The sequence below is a fragment of the Hippopotamus amphibius genome, chromosome 2 (genome assembly GCF_030028045.1).
Source record: "Hippopotamus amphibius kiboko isolate mHipAmp2 chromosome 2, mHipAmp2.hap2, whole genome shotgun sequence".
Lineage (NCBI taxonomy): Eukaryota > Metazoa > Chordata > Mammalia > Artiodactyla > Hippopotamidae > Hippopotamus > Hippopotamus amphibius.
The window spans coordinates 176,994,112-177,009,040 of record NC_080187.1 but is presented as its reverse complement, the minus strand read 5'-3'; the positions used below and the strand labels follow the sequence as shown (position 1 = coordinate 177,009,040).

General features: G+C 39.6%; 1 pseudogene; it reads left to right on the top strand.

The window, feature by feature from the left end:
• The first annotated feature begins 257 nt into the window (after window positions 1-257).
• Window positions 258-615, top strand: LOC130846792 (protein BEX4-like; annotated as a pseudogene).
• The last annotated feature ends 14,314 nt before the right edge of the window (window positions 616-14,929 follow it).

The following is a 14,929-nucleotide window of genomic DNA, read 5'->3' as shown; positions in this document are numbered from 1 at the left end:
TGGAGCTTCATTCAAAAGTGTGTGTGTGTGCGCGTGTGTGTGCGTGTGTGTGGTGTGTGTGTGTGTGTGTGTATAGACCCTAACTTTGCTCCCTCCCTCCCTGGTCCCAGCTCCCAATGGTCCTGAGGGCTTGCTGGGTAGGAGGGCCCCAAAGAGTAGGAGCCTGAGGGGGAGCAGGTTTGTGGATCTAAATGTCCCAGGCACACCTGTGGTGAGAATCAGGAGGAGGCAGAGACAGCAGGATAGGCCCAGGAACAATGGCATCCAAAGAGGAATAAGCAGTAAAAGAGCTCAACATGGAAAATGCCCAGCAGGAGAATGAAGGAGGGGACCAGGCTTCAGTGCAGAATGGAGAGGAATCACGTCATTTGGGAACGGGCTTAGGCCAGAAGTCTGGAGGAAATGTCAGGCTGGAGTGGGGCTAGGCGACGTGTCCCTAATTGTGGATGGGCCATACCCTACAGGCATATTGATCATAGTAAAGCGGGAGAGGATGCAGACAAGTACTTAGGGCAGATGATGGAAATCAGGAAAAAGGCTAGGGAGCAGCAAAGGTGCACTTCCCAACTGCTGAGCCTGACAGTCATTATGGATGACTTCTGCCTTGTACCTTGAATCCTAACTGTTCCCCTGAGGTTAATAACGTGGCCTCTGCTCTACGAGTTTGTAGTTTTGTGATTACTTTTTCTGTAAACATTTGGTGTTTCTACTCACCAGTTTCTAATGGACTATTGTTTTGTCTCAGTGTAAAAATTTCTGTCCAGCAGGGCAATTTCACCCAGTTATAGGAAAAAATATTCTTTTTTCATATTTCATAGTATGAAATTAATGAAACAGTTTAAAAAGCAAAAAAAAAAAAAAAAAAAAAAAGCATGTGTGTGTGCGCATGTATGTGACAAGAGACACAACCAAAAAAACCCATAAAAATATCTCTAGCTAAGTGTAAAGAGAAAGCTGAAGTAAGGATGGGGCATAGAGTGCTCAGCAGGTGGGGTGGTGTTGATTGGGGTTTTAACCATCAAGCTCCACAGAGACGGTGGATGTTGGAGGAGCGAGGGAGTGACAGATGAAACTGCCTGGAGGAAGAGCATTCCAAACAGAGGGAAAAGGCTCTGAGGAGGGGCATGACTGGCATGATGGAGGAATGCCGAGGAGTGGAGTGATGGGAGATGTGTGTGGGGGATCCTGAGAGGCCAGATCACACAGCGCTTTGCAGGTGTCAACTATTAATTGGCACTTGCCATGGGGCACTTGCCATCTACCTCTACTACAATGATTAAACCACACGTGCTGCTGCAGGTGCTGACTTTCCACATCCCCTGAAGGGAATTCAGGGTGGAGACCAGGAATGAGGCACTCTGTGCTTTGGAAAATGGGCGGAACAGGTCTTCAGATAGTTAGATCTGTTTTCAGGAGCTGATTTTATGAGCCCACCCTTGCATCTCCTCATATCTAGAAAAGCACTAAATCCCTACATGGTGACGTCTGCTCCTCGTGACTAGCAGAAACCCGCTACAAAAAAATGTTTGATTGCATGTACTCCTCCTTTGCCAAGAATACATAGATACTAATCTTCCCCCCTGCCTCTATGGAACAGTTTCTCAGAGCTATCTGGGATGCTGTCTCCTGAGCTGCAGCCCTCATTTTGCCCCAAATAAATTCAACTCGCAACTCTCATGTTTTGCAATTTTTTTTAAGTCGACATAGGTCATTTTATAGTCTTAGGTTTTGTTCTGAGCAGAATCAGAGGCCAATGGAGAGAGGAGACATGGTTTATCCTACTCTTTAAAAGATTCACTCCTGTGGACTTCCCTGGTGGCACGTGGTTGGGAGTCTGCCTGCTAATGCAGGGGACACGGGTTCAATCCCTGGTCCAGGAAGATCCCACATGCTGTGGAGCAACTAAGCCCGTGCGCCACGACTACTGAGTCTGCGCTCTAGAGCCCATGAGCCACAATTACTGAGCCCATGTGCACAGCTACTGAAGTCTGCATGCCTAGAGCCTGTGCTCTGCAACAAGAGAAGCCACTGCAATGAGAAGCTTGTATATCACAGCGAAGAGTAGCCCCCGCTCTCCACAACTAGAGAAAGCCCGAGGAGAGCAAGGAAGACCCAACCGAAGCTAAAATAAAATAAAAAAATAAACATTTAAAAAAAAAAAATTCACTCCCTAAGGGTGGAAATAAGCATGGGCTAAGTGCTTTATGTGTGTAAGCTAATTTAATTCACACAACAAAGAGCTTTAACGTTCTATTACCTGTTGTTTTTCTGAGTTGGTGAACAATAGAAAAAAAACTCATTCAGTTCTTTGTCTTTCCTGCTTTTACTGTTTATGTAACTTATTCATTCTCCACAATTTACAGTTTCCTGACCTTTTTTTCAGCAGGGGTGTGATAGGAGGGGAGGGAGGAAGGGCAGTCTTCCTTGCTTCCTGATATTTCCTTCCTCGTGGATGGACATAAGTTCACCCAGCACTGTGGGGGTGGGGATGTTGTACCATAGTTGATGGGTGGGTGTGAAGGGAGACGGTGGACATTCCTCTCTCTCCTTCCACCCTCAGGTAGCATTCATTCTTCTCTGTTCCTCCAGGCACTAAGATTTTTAGGGACAGGCTTCTGCTTGGGAAGGTCTGTGGTGGTTTAGCACTGTTTGAACCATTGGCAGCGGGTCTAATTTGGGGTTCAGCATTTGGAGCACGTGAGAGCACATAGCTCTCATACCTCTGTACGATAACATGCACCTACATCAGGTTATCAATAACAAAAGGGATGTTTGGCCTCCAACTGTTGCAATGCAAATAGAAGGGATTGTCCCTTTTTCCTTTTGAGAGCAAGGAAAACAGCGAACAGGCTACAGGAGAAGGATGACCTGGCCTGAAAGAATTAGTCCCTCATTGTTTTACCTTAACTGTCCCTGATCTGTAGAGGCTAGATTTGCACTTGGCTGAACTCACTCCCTGTCACTTTGTAAATTACACTCTATCTCCCTTAGCTCTGTGTGAATTACATCCTGTCTCTCACTCCCTAGCCCTATTACTTCCCTGGACCCTATACTGCTATTGTAACAAAATCATTCCTATAGTTTGTCTTGCATTTCAGAAAGGAGGTCCCCAGCCCACAAACCAGAGACAAACAGACAACCAACAAACTGCCAGACCCCAGTTACCGGATGGCCTGACACCAGCTATGACTGCTTTGAAATATTGCAAAGGAAAAAAAGAAGAATACAAAGGAAAAAATGCAAGACCTCCACCAACTTGATCCTTATCACAAACCCCGAAATACAAGCCTCACATAGGAAATCTTCCCTGATTCCTGAGGGAGGGGGGACACAGTTCTTGAGGCACTAGTCTTGCTGTGTTTTCCCTTCTGCCTGGCAGAAAAATAAAGCCATCTCTCTCTTCCTCCAAAATCTCTGTCTCTATTTTTATTCGGCCTCAGTGCACAGAGAAGCCGTTATTCCGGTAAAACAACCACCTTATTTACTGCCTCTATACTTATTGATCATAAGGTAGAAAAGAGCTGTAATAGTTGGGTCATCTGAAACCCTAGTGATACTCTTTGCAGCACTTCTCTTAGCTTTCAGAACAGTGTTAATGGGATTTTATTCCAAATTTTTTTCTTTTAGGTAAAAGAACCTTGCTGGCTGGTCATTCACAAAAATTACAGTAGGTGGCAGACACACTCTATCAAATCAACGTCCGCGGCCATTCTGTTAAGGAACTAGTCAATTTTTGCAATGTCCCATTAGAAACCAGATTGTCTTTTTTCAGGCTGTTAAAACAAAACCATAGACTAGGTGGCTTTTAAACAACAGAAATTTGTTTCTCACACTTCTGGCAGCTGAAAGTCTAAGATCAGGGTGCCAGCAGGGTTGAGTTCAGGTGAGGACCATCTTCTGGGTTGCAGATGCCTGACTTCTCACTGTATCCTCATATGGTGGAGAGACAGTGAGAAAAGTCTCTGGCATCTTCTTATAAGGGCACTAGTCTCATTTATGAGGGCACCACCATCATGACCTAATCATCCCCAAAGGCTTCATATCCAAATACCATCACACTGGGATTTCAACATATGAAATTTTCAACATATGAAATCTGCATTTAAGGGTTTAAAGGGGCTGTCATGTAAGAGCAGACTTACTCTGTGCAGCTTCAGAGAGCAGACCCCAAGCCAGGGGGCAGGTAATTTTCTAACAGGGAAGAGTTTTCTAACATGTAGAGCAAACACAGAATGGGGCAGTTGGTGAAATTGTGAGCATCAGTGCCCAGAGAAAGAACCTATCTCTTTTGATTGCTTCGTTAAATAACAACCACAACGTCCTGCGGATTGCCTGGCGCTCATGATCAATTTGCGTTCACATCCTGGCTCTGCTACTTGGAGCAGCACCACTAGGTGGGGCTGTGGACAGACTTGGCACCTAGGCTTTCACCAGATATGTGACATTGGGCCAACTTCTTTGTGACTCAGGTTCCTCATGTATAAATGAAGATAGTTATGGGATTTATCTCATGAAATTGTTGTGAGGATTTCATAAGCTGATCTAAGTGGCCTCTAGTAAATATTTGGAAAGCATGAGCTGTTATTTCTTGATTGGTGGTGGTCACTTACGGATTGCATGTTTGCACCCCTGCTCCCCTCCAATTCGTGGTTAGGTCCTGAAGGTGGAACCCTCATGAATGTGAGTGGTGGCCTTGTAAAAGAGACCCCAGAGAGCACTCCTTTCTTCCACCACATGAGGACACAACAAGAAGATGGACATCTATGAACCAGGAAGTGGGCTCTCACCAGACACTGAATCTGCTGATGTCTTGATGTTGGAATTCTAGCCTCCAGAACTGTGAGAAGTAAATGTTTCTTGTTTAAGCCACCCAATATATGGTGAGTTGTTATAGTAGCCTGAACTAAGGCAGTCACTATAGCATTTGTAAAATAAAAAGTATGTTTTCATAGTTTCAAGTCAACAGTATTATTTTGTAATTTAAGGATGAAACCTGCTGGTTCTGTCTCAGGGTCACAGAGTCTTTGAATATCTATAAAACATGAATTGATTGACAGTAAATTTCATTTTTTGAAATAGTCAAAAATTATTAACAGCCAAGTCCTTCAAATAAGAAAAGCCATTAAATTGGGTTTTTGATGTGTGGCACGATAATTTTTGGAAGTAATAATTTGTATTTTGCCGTGTGTTTATTTTTGCTCCTCCAACCCAAGTGCATAGCCAGGCCCTTTAAAAAATTCCTTGCTTCAGATGTTTATCGTAGGCTATAAATACAAATTTTGATGTCAATAAATCTTCTTTTGATTTTGATAGAGTATGACTTCCACTGATTTTAATTTATGTCCTGGAGGGGTAAGAAAGAGAACAGACAGAGAGAGATAAGGAAAAGATACTAGAGACTGCGACTGGGATAAAATTCAGTGCTTATTAAGAAACCTGGGTCCCAGGCACAGGGACTCCTAGCCTTGCCTCTGACTCCAGTGCTCAAAGTGTGCACAGAAGAGGTGAAATGCTGAACCCGAAGGGACCACAATCTACTGGGACAATGGGCTTCTTCTTTTTTTTTTTTAATCTTTATTGGAATATAATTGCTCTACACTGTTTTGCCAGTTTTTGCTGTACAACGAAGTGAATCAGCTGTATTTATACATATATCCCCATATCCCCTCCCTCCCACAACTCCCTCCCATCCTCCCTATCCCAACCCTTTAAGTCATCACCCATCATGTAGTTGATCTCCCTGTGTTATGCAGCAGCTTCCCACTAGCCATCTATTTTACATTTGGTAGTGTATATATGTCAATGCTACTCTCTCATTTCATCCCAGCTTCCCCTTTGTCCCCCCACCCTGTGTCCTCAAGTCCGTTCTCTACACCTGCATCTTTATTCTTGCCCTGTCTCTGGGTTCATCAGTACCATTTTTTTTTAGATTCCATATATATGAGTTAGCATACGGTATTTGTTTTTCTCTTTCTGGCTTACTTCACTCTGTATGACAGACTCTAGGTCCCTCCACCTCACTACAAATAACTCCATTTTATTCCTTTTCATGGCCGAGTAATATTCCATTGCATATATGTGCCACATCTTCTTTATCCATTCATCTGTTGAAGGGTATTTAGGTTGCTTCCATGTCCTGGATATTTTAAACAATGCTGCAATGAACATTGTGGTACATGTTTCTTTTTGGATTATGGTTTTCTCAGGGTATATGCTCAGGAGTGGGATTGCTGGGTCATATGGTAATTCTAGTTTTAGTTTTTTAAGGAACCTCCATACTGTTTTCCATAGTGGCTGTACCAATTTACATTCCCACAAACAGTGCAGGAGGGTTCCCTTTTCTCTGCACTCTCTCCAGCATTTATTGCTTCTAGATTTTTTGATGATGGCCATTCTGACTGGTGTGAGGTGATACTTCATTGTGGTTTTGACTTGCATTTCTCTAATGATTAGTGAGACAATGGTCTTCTTAAGCAGTCTGGGTAGATGACTGAGAAACTCTCTCATGCTTCAGCACTGAAAGATCACAGGATCTTGACACAACCTGGGAAATGGGAGCCCAAATAGTGGATGGAATGGCATTTCTCCAGCAGCCTGGCAGAATGAGCCTCAAAATCAGATATCAGACGATTAAAAGAAAATAAGGCAACACACTATTTCTTTATCCCTGAATTTGTGGACCTAGAGTCATACCTGCTACAAATATTTTTTGCTAAATACAAATGTATGTCTCTAAAATAATCATATTTGCTCTTCTAGCTCCAATGTTTTATAGATCTATGAGTGCCCCACATTTTTTGAACAATGACAGCATCATTGGAATAAGTACAGAATTTTCTAGGTGGCTATTTGAAGGTCAGTGATCTTTTGCCTGTATAGATTATTTTTAAAAATTGAGATATACTTGACATAATGCCTATATAAATTATTAATAGATGAAACTGTTTCATTACTTTGAATTATTTTGTTTTATTACTTTGAATTCCTTTGTTTACAATAAGGGGTTCTTGGGAAAAGCCTGAAATTAGGCTTGAGATCCTATAGCATCTCCAGGTAATGATATATTTTTTATTTTATTTAATTTTATTTATTTTATTTTATTTTTCATCCATGTAATGATATTTACTTCTTGTAGATACAGGACTAATAGATTTTGAGGCAATTAGCTTGTCAAGATTATTTTGGAATAATGATAATAATAACTGTTAATTATTATGATGATAAACTAATTGAAATAGAAACAAATAAGAAGGCTACATAGTAAAATCAAAGAAACAGTATTTTTGGATTCATTATTGTCATTTAACTATTCAGTGAATATTTTTATAGAACTTACTGTATGTGTTGTGTACTTTTCTAACTACTTGACTAATATTTAAGACTCATAACAATTTTATTAGATAAACACTAGTATATTTCCTACTTTAAAGATGACGAAATTGAGAATTAGAGAGTTTAAGTAGCTTGTTTAAGGTTATGCAACTAGTGATGGAATTGGGGCTTAAACGCAGGCAGGCTACCTCTAGAGTCTATGTTCTTAACCACTATGCTACATTGCCTCTCTCTAATGAGGGGCAAGATCTAATGAGCAGCTGAGATCCTCTTTTTAAGAGGGAAATGAGAAGGCATGGCTGATCTGTGATAATAGGAAGAAACAGCTCATTAATTTTTTCATTTGGTTTCTAGGTTCCATTTGCTTAGTTCTCAGCCTCAATTGCTATTCCAGAAAGTTTATGAAATCTACTCAAACCCTGTTACTAACTGTTCCAATTTAGTGCTTAGGTGGTGAATATGTCCATCAACTCTGCAGCCAATTCATGGTTTCATTGGTATTATTGAATGATTTTCCTACATCACATAAAGAACAAGAGCCATATTTTTGTTTATGGATTTACCATGCAATGAGCAAGATAAAGAGACTATCTTTATACCTGTCCTCATCTTTACTCACCAGAGAATCTCCTGAAAGATTACATACTAAATATCTCAATTGTTCTGTTATCTAGTCAAGGTTAGGACAATCATACCAACCATATGCTATTTTGCCGCAAACTGAAATTGCTTCCATTGACACAAGTATCCAACTCATTATAGACTCTAGAATCTCTAATTTTCCTCTGGTTTGATACTTATTTCTGGTTGGTTATTTATTTGTAGGTAAATGTGGAGTACAATGGAAGTTCCTAAAGGTGTAATGTTTTGTATAGTCTCAAGTTCCTAATCAAGATACTTGTTTTTTTTCCCCCCTAAAACCTCAGAATGTGACTTTATTTGGATAGTCATTTTTTTTTTAATATGCCATACGTCTTTTAAAAATTTTATTTATTTATTTATTTTATTATTTATTTATTTTATTATTTATTTATTTACTGGCTGCATTGGGTCTTCATTGCTGCACACAGGCTTTCTCTAGTTGCGGTGAGTGGGAGCTACTCTTCACTGTGATGCTTGGGCTCCTCATTGAGGTGGCTTCTCGTTGTGGAGCACAGGCTCTAGGCACATGGGCTTCAGTAGTTGTGGCACACAGGCTCAGTAGTTGTGTCTCATGGGCTTGTTGCTCCACAGGATGTTGGATCTTCCTGGAGCAGGGATCAAACCTGTGTCCCCTGCATTGGCAGCTAGATTCTTAACCACTGTGCCACCTAGGAAGTCCTCATATGTCTTTTTTTTAAAACCATATTTTTCTTTTTGAGGACATCTAGAAATAGAAGGGAGGCTTAAGATACAATGGAGACCCACAGTCTTCTGGGACCCTCAAACCAGGAAAGCAGGAGAGGACAGCTCTAGAAACAGTCTGGAAGAAGGTGAACCTGTAGTTAAGCTTACTGTTGTCAGACAGAGGATCTTGGGGATTTTCTCTCCTAGATGGTTTATTTTCTGTGAAGTTGACATGAAGTCTTTGTGATTGCAAGGGATTCTCTATCATTTTAAGTAGGTTTGCTGCACACTGTCCCTTTCCTGGTAGCCAGGGTCCTGTCTCATCTCCGATACAGGAGGAATTTGTTCTCCGTGTACTTCATTACTAAGTAAATAAAAACCGAAGGTGATGACATGACACAATTCCCTGGGCAAAACAATTGGCTATTTTGTGGTCTCAGTAGAATGTGTTGTTATTTATAGCTAGAACTATTAATTAACAACTTTACCTATTGGAATAGTTGCTTATGTAGTAATGAGTGTTCAGGATAATTTTGACATTTCGCTATGTTTTGAGATTTTTAACTCTGAAGTAGATATTATGAAAATTGTGACCACCTCTTATATCATCTTTATTTTTTCTTTACATTTCAACTTTTTTATGTTCTTTCCATTATAATTTCTCTCTCTTCCTCTCTCCTCTTTTTCTCCATTTTTCTTATTTAAAAATTCTTCCTCATGTTTTGCAAATCTCCTGAGTCAGGTCTCAAATGAGTTTTCCAGGGAAACCTTTTCTAATGCCCAGATTAGATTTGGTAGCACTATTAAAAGTATTAATATCTTGTGCAGTCAATCAATTCACTTATTAATTAATGGTGTGAATGAAATCATGTTTATATTTTTAATGTTTGTCCTCTCTGCCATTAGACTTGGTGAGGGCAGGGACATATTTGCTACACTCCCAGCCCTGGGAGTTTAGCAATGAAAGAAGCAAGATAACAGTAGGTATCAACAGTTAATTGCCACCTTTTGGAAAGTTAAAAAAAACTGTTCTTTTCTATTTCATTGGATACCTCAAATATATTTATGTGCAATACAGAATATTAAACCTGGAAGGGACAGTCAATGGCTATCTAGTTCAATTCTCTACCCTTTCCCCTTAATTTAAATATGAGAGAACTAGGGTCCAGATAGGTAAAGTGACTTCCACATGGTTACATAGAACACAGGTGACAGAGCTAGGACTCTCAGTCCAATATAACCTTACATTACATTGGTTTACCCCCCTTACTTTCCTTTTTGTTACTCCAAGCATCTAATAAGTAAGGAGAAAATCTCTCCAAGATGAAGAGAATATTTCTCTTCTATTTAGTTTGGTTCATGTTATCTTAAGTTTTCAAAGTCTCATTTGGGGACAATTTTAAAATTATTGTTGAAGTATAGGAAACAGTTAAGGTATAAAATTTTTCATAATTCAACATTAGTCGGCCGTATACATGTGAAGATATCAACCTTGAAGGTGTGACTCTATTTTCCTTAGAGTCACACTATTATGATGGAAAGGATGGAAAGTGAGGACAAAGATAATGACAAGGATGCTAGAATAATCTGATATGGAATTCATAATCCCATAGATCTCTGAGGTTGATCTGGCAAGCAGGAAAATAGTCTTCTCTTCTCTTAACAATACACTAATCTTCCTAAGACGATATAACTTTAGCAAGATAGCAAAAAGTACTCTATCCAGAGGAGGAACTTGGGGTTTGTAAAAGCCATCCTGAGCAGGAAGAATTATGAGAGTAAGTAGGATTATAAGTATTCCAGAGGTACCAGGCTATTAACCTAGCAGCTGAGGCACTGCTATTCAAATAGTTCTCTTTATTCTTATATGAAAATGAGGAGTTAGCATGAGAGTGCTTCTATGAGACTGTGATGTCTTAATAGTGTTTCATGTTCAAGAACCAGAGGGAAATCATTTTTTATTCAGCCCTAGTTTTTGCTTTAATAGGCTGATGCATTTTATTTTTTAAAAAAATGTTTTAGTAAATGATATAGAGAGTAAGTAGAGAAAAGCTATGCAATAATAGAAGAGATAAAAGGTTTAAAATGTTTTAATTACTCAAATGGAAGAATTAAAGGCTAAAGAGTGAATCAAGAAACATTTAAACAGAACTTTGATTAGTTGTACTCTTTATACATGTAACATAAACTAGATAATAGGTGTATTATGTAAGTGGAGTACTAATTATGTGGTATATAAATATATTTTCTTGATATGATCTTGAAAATACTGTAAATAGGTAATTGAGTTAAATTTTGGGGGGACTGAATTTTGGAAGGGAAAAGCTGGTTATATGACCAACAGGTAATCCTTGAAGTCAAGGGATTTTTATCTCTTGCTTTGTTAGTAACCATGGTTGAAATACACTTTGAGAAGGCTCTGTAGGACACAATTCTAAAACAAGAAAAAAAGACCTGTTTATTATTTTAACTTATAGAGAGCTCATGAGTGTTTCAGGGAATAAAATAAACCATTTATTTAAAGAAAGTAGTGAAAGAAACTATGAAAATATTTTAAAGTCTCGTACAAAGAACACCTTAAAAGAAGCTCTCCTGCTCCAAGTAATCTAAGAAACCTCCAAAGTCATTTCAGTTTTCTACATTTCTTGCAAAATAATAGTACTAGATTAGACTGAATCAGCCAAGGAAGGTTTGGTTTTCCTTTCTTTGTTATGCTTTGCAATCATTCTTTAGAGAATATCTCACCAAATCTTATAATAGACATTTAAGAAGCAAAGTGAAAGATTATAGTGACCTAAATTCTAGGACAAAATCAAACACTATTAAAGGAATACACCAAAATGCAATAATAAACAATGTAAAAATCACAATGGCTAGCATTCAAGCAAAAATTCTCAGGCATGCAAAGAAGCAGAAAAATATGACCCCCAGAAAAAAAAGAAATCAATAGAAACAGATTCAGAAATGACAGAAATGATGGAACAATCAGCCATGCACATAAAAATTAAATAGACGAAAACTAATAATAAGGTGAAAAATTTAAAGGCAGCTGGATAAAAAGGATTAACTGCATATAAAATGAGAGTATCAAAAATTAAGTAATCTAGGGGGAGAGAAAGATGGTGGCAAAGTAGAGGGACATGGAATGCATCCCTCTCCACAGATGCATTGGGAATGCACCAAAAGATGCAATAATTCCCAAAGAGAAACAGCTGAACACCAGCAGACAACCTCAGGCACCAGAAAGCACTGCAAGGATCCCGACATAACTGGTAGGTAGGCTTTTACAACTGTTCAAAGAGGGTGAAGCGGCTGAGCTGTGGCAGACAGGAAAGAGTGAGAAACACACAGAGGGTCTGCACCATGGCTCAGCATGCCTGGATTGAGATGTCAATTCACAGCTGAACAGGGGGTCTGGGATCAGGAGCATGGGAACCAGAGAACTGGTTCAGGGTGAGAAACACTGTTGGCAGTGGGGAGACAGACCAAGAGGACAGGAGGGAAGAGGTCTGCAGCGAAGAGTGCCTGCCATGGAGAGCTGCGAGGCCATGGTGGCAGCTGGATGCTGCTGGCTCATGGGTGGGGGGGAGGAGCCACGGGCATAACCTCTCGCTTGGTGCCTGCAATGGACAGAGGAAGGACCCCTGTGGGCCAAGCTAATGCACTCAGGCATAACAAAGGCTGCCGGGCGCGGCTGGCTTAGAGTGCCTGCAGCCGAGAGCCAAAAGCCCAGAGTGGCCCAACTCTGAGACATTCTGTTTACACCTGAGCCGCTGGCATCCCTCTGCAACAGGCACCTCCATGCGCGACTGAACTGCCGTGACCCAGACAGGGTGCCACTGCTCACTCACTCCCAGGGGAAGGAGCCACTGTTGTACCCCCCTCTCCCCACACACCAGCACTTACAGACAAACAATAAAGGAAGCTCTGCTGGTTGCAGAATAGTACAAAATACCCAAGGCAGGTAGAAGGACACTTACAGATGAGACCCCAAGGAAACAGAAATATTAGTATTAATTCTATTGAACTGGTCCATTCTGGGGTCAGTTTTATTTTATTTTATTAATTATGATCTTAGTCCTAAGGGATCTACAAGTTTTATGACATATTTTTTTATTTTATTTTTTATTCTATTTTTATTTTTAGCCTTTTTATATATTTCTATTTCTAGCTAAGTTTTTTGTAGTGCTGACTATTTATCTCTCCTACCTTCTTTTCATCTCTATCTTTTATACATTTCTATTTCTTTCTTTTCATTTTCATATTTCCAGTCACACTACACTCTTCTGTTGCCCTGTCTTCTATCCTTTTTTAGTTTATTTTGTCTTAATATACTTATAAGCAATATTACTGGCCTGCTCAGTCTCCTTGCTTTATTCTCCAGATGACACACTGCTTTGGTATTTATTATTAGGTTTTTGTCTTTATCTTAGTTCTTAGTATAACTGTCTGATTTCATTCTGAGAATCTTCAGTCTGTCTGGTGGTACTCTAGCTCTTTATTATATTTGATCCTAGCTTTCAATACCTCCCTGGATTTGTGTTTGTGTGTGTGTGGTGTTATTTGTTTGTTTGTTTTTGCTTTTGTTTCTGTTTTGCTTGTGAATTTCTGTCGGTTCTCTCTTTGAATGTCTGATAGCATACTGAGGTTCTTCTGTCAGGCCTTTCTAGTGCCTTATGTTCTACTGGATTCAGTATTTGTGTGTCTTATACATGTATGAGTATATGTGTTTCCTTGACTTAGTATTTGTTTGACACAACACTCTGCCATTACTCTGGGACTTGAACAGTCTTCTTTAAACCCCTTTATTGCTGGGATAAGCAACCTCTGAAGTTTGGAATACCATGAGAAAACAAAGAAACACCACACAGGCAAAGGAGCAGGAAAAAAACCCACAAGACCAAATAAATGAAGAGGAAATAGGGAAAATGCCTGAAAAACAATTCAGAGTAAGATAGCAAAAATGATACAAAATCTCAATAACAAAATACAGAAAATAAAAGAAACAGTTAATAAGGACTAAGAAGAAGCAAAGAACAAACGAATAGCAATGGACAACAAGATAACTGAAATTAAAAATACTCTAGATGGTATAAACAGCAGAATAAATGAGGCAGAAGAATGAATAAGTGAGTTGGAAGATAGAATGGGGGAAATAACTGCCACAGAGCAGGAAAAAGAAAAAAGAATAAAAAGAATGGAGGACGGTCTCAGAGACCTTGGTGATAACATTAAGTGCACCAACATTCGAATCATAGGCATCCCAGAAGAAGAAAAAAAGAAAGGGTCTGAGAAAATATTTGAAGAGGTTCTAGTGGAAAACTTCCCCAACATGGGAAAGGAAATAATTAACCAAGTCCAAGAAGCTCAGAGAGTCCCATACAGAATAAACCCAAGGAGAAACACACGAAGGCACACATTATTCAAACTAACGAAAATCAAACACAAAGAAAAAATATTAAAAGCAGCAAGAGAAAAGCAACAAATAACATATAAGGGAAAACCCATAAGGATAACAGCTGATCTTTCTACAGAAACTCTGCAGGCCAGAAGGGAATGGCAGGATATACTGAAAGTCCTGAAAGAGAAAAACCTACAGCTAAGAATACTCTACCCAGCAAGAATCTCATTCAGATTTGATGGAGAAATCAAAAGCTTTCCAGACAAGCAAAAGTTAAGAGAATTCAGCACCACCAAACCAGCCTTACAACAAGTGCTAAAGGAACTTCTCTAGGTAGGAAACACAAGAGAAGGAAAACACCTACAAAAACAAACCAAAAACAATTAAGAAAATGGTAATTGGAACACACGTCAATAATCACCTTAAATGTAAATGGATTAAATGCTCCAACCAAAAGACACAGACTGGTTGGATGGATACAAGAACAAGACCCTTCTATATGCTGCCTACAAGAGACCCACTTCGGACCTAGGGACACATACAAACTGAAAGTGAGGGAATGGAAAAAGATATTCCATGCAAATGCAAGTCAAATATTCCATGCAAGTCAAAAGAAAGCTGGAGTAGCAATACTCACATCAGACAAATTAGACTTTAAAGAAGAGACTATTACAAGAGACAAGGAAGGACACTACAAAATGACCAAGGGATCCATCCAGGAGAAGATACAACAATTCTAAATATCTATGCCCCCAACATAAGAGCACCTCAATACATAAGGCAAATGCTAACAGCCATAAAAGCGGACATCGACAGTAACACAATAATAGTGGGAGACTTGAACACCTCACTTACATCAATGGACAGATC